The following is a 6,683-nucleotide window of genomic DNA, read 5'->3' as shown; positions in this document are numbered from 1 at the left end:
TGGCAGTACGAACTATGTCCCCACTATCTGTGGCATGTCCTGGACGTTTCCGCTTAGACCCACTTGAAACATTTCTACGTTCACTGACCCTAGCGGTTCTTGTTTCCATCAAATCATCAGGCGACATGTTCAATCCCGGACTGTACGTTGGCGGAAAGTCCGTATCTGGCATAGCATCAGCAGCAAATGCGTCATACCCAGGAGGATCGTTTGACCCAATGTCCGCAAAACTCTCAGCCCGACCTCCTGTTGCACGATCTTTGCCAAACACGTACGACAGTTCGTCATAGTGGATAAACGACTTATTAAGGAGGCCTTTCGCCGCCGGATGACTCTGTATAAGTGCAATAATAAATTTTTAGTCCATGTATTCAAATAATCAAACAAGTGTTCAAATATCTAGTAACGCACCTTTACCCAATCGTCAAAGACTTCTTTCTCAGCGACGATGCATTTTTTTTCATCATTCCACCCAAAACCACTACAGTTTGGGCCACGCATCTCCGCAAGTGCGTGAAACATTCTCTTCATCAATTTGATTCGACTATCGATGGTTGAAGCATGGATATTAGAACCTGGGATCTTGAACGCCATCATTCTCGCCAGCTGATTTAAGTACCCGGGACGAAAGGTCCCATTGTCGGACCTCCACCCACCAGCATTTACCAACTCCACGAGGCACTCCACGAGGCCTGCCTCTTCCTCTTTAGTCCAAGTATGTTTAGGTAGTCTCGATGAACTTGTCATGCTAGACATAAAACGCAAAACATATTAGTTTCATTAAGTTCCGTATGATTAGATAACATACATACAATTAATTTCATAGTACAATGAACTCCTGCTGAAAAACAGTTTGGCAGTAAGTTAATTGGTTAACCAATACATTCAAAATAATCATGTTACAAAAACTGCGACATTTTAATTTTTCTATTGGTTACGCAACTCCCATTCAGTAAACATTTCTTCTGCAAGGTTGTCCCTCCATTGACTCCAGTCATTCGACGTCTCTATGTAATGTATGTCATCCGCGGCAGTAGTCGCGTGGGTGGAATCAACCTCATCTATGTTGTCTTCTATATCAAAGTTTGTCATCTCCCTATTGATAAGGTTGTGGAGGAGACAACATGCGAGTATTGTGCGACATTGAACTTCTACAGGATAGTATGACTTTCCCCGCAGTATCGCCTATCGACCCTTCAAGACACCGAATGCTCTTTCGATTACATTACGAGCAGAAGAATGTTTCATATTGAAGAACTCTTTGGACGTTGAAGGTGCATTTTCAAGGCCACGCCATTCTTGTAAGTGATAGCGTTGCCCTCTGTATGGTGCCAGGAAACCCTCCGCATTTGGGTACCCGGCATCAACCAAGTAGTAATAGCCTGTAATCACAATGCACGATTAAAATGTCGCAGTTGTTACTTCTAAAATTCCATTCATAGGTACAATGCCCTTGTTACTTACCCTTGGGCACCTTAAGCCTATTAGGTCTTGAAAGGGCATCACGGAGGATGCGTGAGTCCGCAGCTGATCCTTCCCAACCGGCAAGTACGTAAACAAAATCTCCTTTCGTGTCACACACGCCAAGTACATTTGTGGCCACCTCCCCCTTGCGTGTTCTATACCTAGCCCGGTCACTTGCTGGAACGTTGACTTTTATGTACGTGCCATCTAATGCACCTAGGCAATTCTGCACCGCATAACTAAAAATTATTGAGAAGAACTAACGTCGTTGTGTTGGAAGTACGTAGTTCGAGACAAATGTGTACCTCAAACCACCTCCATCTTTGATCTGTGTATTCATTAGGCACTGGTTGTGGTTTTTTCAACAGCTCGTCATGAAGTCGAATGACAGCCAACAAGACCATGTTGAAATGGCGGGAAATTGTCTCGCCCGACCGCATGAACTCTCGTTGAATGACACGATTTTTCACATCGTGCGCAAGAATATGGAGGAACATTGCTACCATCTCCTCAACATCGACGACTTCCGTCGACGTTAGTCCAGCAATGGTCCTCAGTAGGTGACACAGAATGGCGAAACATCTTCGGTCCATTCTCGTACTTTGGCGACAGACAAGGTCTGACCCATGAATCATGCGAAAGTAAGCTAACTGTCTAATCCTATGCCTAGTTTCATACGGGATGTGCGTTATCCTCTTCGTATCGTTCTTCAAAAGCTCCAACATTAGTAACAACTGTCGTTGGGATGCTATGAACGCATTTACAATAGACGCCAACTCATGTTCATCCATTATAAATTATAGATTCACACCCTGTTCGAAAATAATCCTAAGAACGTGTTAATTTGAAATGTTGTTAACGTAATCACCTACTACCAATCTAGGTTTTGAAATTTTGGAAATATCTTCAAAGGTAAACTAACTTAATATGTTTACAAATTAAGTAATTGACTTGTACTACTTTTTTGAAAATACGTTCCTAGAAACTTCATTACGTATATTTGGAAACCCATTTTTTTAAACTAATTATGTGTTCGTCCATTAGAAATGCATTTAGAAGCGACACAAATGCGAAAATATGTTTTGAAATTTTATTTAATTTCAAATTAATTGTAAATAGTTTGTAAAATTATGTTTATAAATATACATTTTTTTTACATTAATTATGGGAGTTTAAACTAATTTTTGTTTCTTAAAAAATAATAATAATAATAATAATAAACATAATTTATTTGAATGACATAAAAAAAAAAGGTGCTATTTGTAAATTAATTGAGAGATTTTGTAAAATTGGTTTATAAATTAATTGAGAGATTTTGTAAAATTGGTTTATAAATAGAATTTCTTTACATTATGTTTATAAATATACATTTTTTTTACATTAATAATGGGAGTTTAAACTAATTTTTGTTTCTTAAAAAATAATAATAACAACAATAAACATAATTTATTTGAATGACAAAAAAAAGGTGCTATTTGTAAATTAATTGAGAGATTTTGTAAAATTGGTTTATAAATTAATGGAGAAATTTTGTAAAATTGGTTTAAAAATAGAATTTCTTTACATTATGTTTATAAATATACATTTTTTAGGAGTTTGTAAAATATATTTGCCATTACTTTGTTGTAAAATAATTGAAGGAGTTTCTAAATTAAATTTTTTGTAAACCAAAATGTTTGTAAATTAACTAGGGAAGCTAGTAATTTTGTAACCCACTACATCTTACATAAAATAAAGTTAGTTCAAAAATATTATTTTGAATTCTATTTCCATTTAACATTACCACCCAAATTACATACATGAATATCTCAATAATATTGTTGAAACATCTTCGTTTATTTAATTTTCTATAGCTCACTATGTTATTATTATTCATTTACATATACAATCAACTTTTCTTAAATAATAATGTTAATTAATTTTGATGTAATGACTATCAAATTCATCGATAGTAAGAAAAATTCATACATACGGGCAGTGGCAAGTTTTGTTAATTTCAAAACAGTAGCTAACATACATACGGGCAGTGGCAAATATAGTATGGAAAGAAATTAATAAAGAATACTATAATTTAACATACGAAGAAAAATACAATTTATAACATATAATGCGAAGTGTTTGATACAAGAAACAGAAATGAATAATAAAGAAAGAAAAGAATTCATTACAGGACATATACATAAACTTCATAAATGAATGAGGTTTAAAGCCGTTGTACCTCAATTACGAATTCTTTAAGTAGGACAACCTGAAGATTTACACAACCAACCAACATTGTCATTACATATGCGTGACCGTAAAGATTATGTATTGTAAAAAATAAACGAAAAAACGCATATGAAACATACCTTAAAAAGAAACCAAAGCTTACAAATCCATGGGACCGTACCAAAAAAAAAGTGTTAGTACATAATGTATGGGAAAGAAAGTTGCCTCAGAGTTAATAAATACCATCAAAGACGTTCAAGAGAACGCATTTATGGTACAATTTAGTGCGGTGGACTTCGTAACATCACATGTAAAACACAAGCAACCAACGAGACATAAAATAGAGATCAACATGTTCATAAAAACGTCGGGAGTGTGAGAATACAGTGCGCAAAGGGAAAAAACCATAGGGAGAAAACAGACTACAACACCAAAAAGAGGCCATAGGGAGAAATCAAACTACAACAACCATATTTGTTTTGTAAAAAAAAATTGAGTACGAAAAATTTCAAGCACATAGCAAAAGTGGCAATTGTAAAAAACAAACAAGTGTGGTTTTAAAAGTTAGATTAAAGATTATTCAATCGTAAAGTAGTGAAAACAGTGGCTAAAGTGGCAAATGTAATGAAAAGCAATTAGAGGAAACAAATCTTATGAACATACCAAAGGGGACTGCAAAGTATAAGAAAACGGGAAGAGAATGGGGCATGTAATGCTGTGAGAACATCCAAATATATAGTAATAAATAGGTATACAAGAATTAATTTAGTCAAAGAAGAATCCCATAAAATAGGGGATTTGAGAAAAGCAGTCAAACCCTGTACACAACACAAGTACACAGGCAGCAAAAATGAAATTCAATGGAACAAATGAAATTTAAACTAAGAAGTTGTAAAAGAAATCCAGAGTTCCAACATAAATCATGACAGAGGAAGGAAAAATGAAATGAAATTTAACAACTTGTAAAAGAAATCCAGAGTTCCAACATAAATGATGACAGAGGAAACAAAAATCAAATGAAATCCAGAATTGAACATCAATAACACAATTGATCACAAAGATCAACAACAAAGAAATCCAGAATTTATTACATATGAACATCAACAACAACAGTCGGATGATGGTTAACAAAGTTGACAAACAAAGATTTAAAACAAAATGAACAGAATCAGTAATATATAATTGAACTCATCACTGGCAATATGAAGAACAAATGAATGCATAATCGACTGAAAATAAGAATAAACATGGAAACATGAAATCAGAACCACCACCACAATCCTCATCATAGGCACGTCATACCTTTGGTGCACACCGATAACCACTGCCATGCTCCCATGCCCCTACTCGAGTTCCTTTCCTTGATTTAGTGTAGAATCAATGACAACATACCCCTTCGGTTAAAGAAAAAAAGTGCAGTAAACTGGTTATACGATCGGCAAGAGTGGGGAGCGGCAATGGTTTGTTCGATGGACGAAATGGTATGAAAAAATGGAGAGAGGATGAGAAGCGTTTCGGAGGTCACGCACTTTCGTGGCAACCGATCAACGAAACAAAAAATAGAGAGGATGAGAAGCGTTTCGGAGGTCACGGACATTCGTCGCAACCGATCAACGAAACGCAAAATAGAGAGGGTGAGAGGCGTTTCAGGGAGATTAGGGTAAAATAATGGAACACGAACAGATCGTTTCGGGTAGAGGATAAGAGGAGCAAATGCGTTTCGGAGGTCACGAATCGGTGAAATATAGCAAACTTTCTCAACAAAATGGAGATAATCGAAGATAGGTAAAATCAACTTCAAGAGGAAGAGGAAGGGAGAAGAGATAGGTAAAATGGAGATAATCGAAGATAACGCGACGAAAAGGGAACGGAAAACACAGGGAAATCGACGGAAAGCGGCCGGAAAATAGTAGGGTTAACAGAGGCAGTCGGCGGCTGAATAGTAGGATAAAATAGGGGATATGAGGATTAGGGTTTTCCTAATACCCTTTTGCCATAACACTTGGGCCAAACAAGGTTTGGCCCAAATTTCTTTTCCTTTTCCCCCCATACCCGAGGCCCAAACACACCCTAAGTTTCAAAATGTTACAATTTTACTCTCTAATACTTGAGTTTTTATTCAATTTGATCTATAGATTTTATTATTTACATTTTTACCCTCAATCTTTCGCTAATCACTTATAATTGTTTTTAATGTTAATGTATGTTAATAATTTAAAATAATTAAACGAATTATTATTTATTAAATTTCACTATTTTCCATCTTTTTTAAATTAAAGTTAATGTTTTCTTTACAATTTCTTTAAATTAATTTTATACACCGACATTAATATTTAGAATATTTAATGAAAATTTAAAGTTAAAAATGTAAAAATCTCTAAATACAAAACTTAAATCTTAAGGATAAAATTGTTACCAGATACTTAGAAATTAAATTAAAATTAAAACAAAAACTTGAGGACAAAACATAGAAACAAAATAAAAATTACTTCCAAGTTTTTTTCCCACTCTTTTTAACTTTTGAAATTTTGTTTGCACAATATTTTTTTTCTTTTCCTTTAAGGAATAATATATATACTGACAAAAGAACTCCAAATTCAAAAATACGATGATCTCACCAGCAAGAACTTAGCTCAACTGACACATATATTTACGTAATTAGGACGACAATACAAAGTAGATGATCTCAATTATATTATGTACATGGAATAAATAATGATTTTAAAGAATGTTGAAGGTATTGAGTTGATTATTATAGTCTATGGTTGTTATGATTTGTGAGTTATAATAATTTGTATTTAAACATACAAATATATCAGCTTGAGTTATAATAATCTATGTTTGATATAAAACTATTTTAGTTTTGGTCTAAAATATTAAAGGACAAATATCAATTTATACCCTTGAATTTTTTGAGTTGTATCAATTTAAACCTTAAATTTAGGGGATGAATCAATTATTTAAACCTTAAACTTTGGGGGTTAAATCAATTTAAACCTTAAACTAATAGT

This window comes from Cucumis melo, chromosome 11 (genome assembly GCF_025177605.1).
Source record: "Cucumis melo cultivar AY chromosome 11, USDA_Cmelo_AY_1.0, whole genome shotgun sequence".
Lineage (NCBI taxonomy): Eukaryota > Viridiplantae > Streptophyta > Magnoliopsida > Cucurbitales > Cucurbitaceae > Cucumis > Cucumis melo.
Note: the sequence above shows the minus strand (reverse complement) of the source record.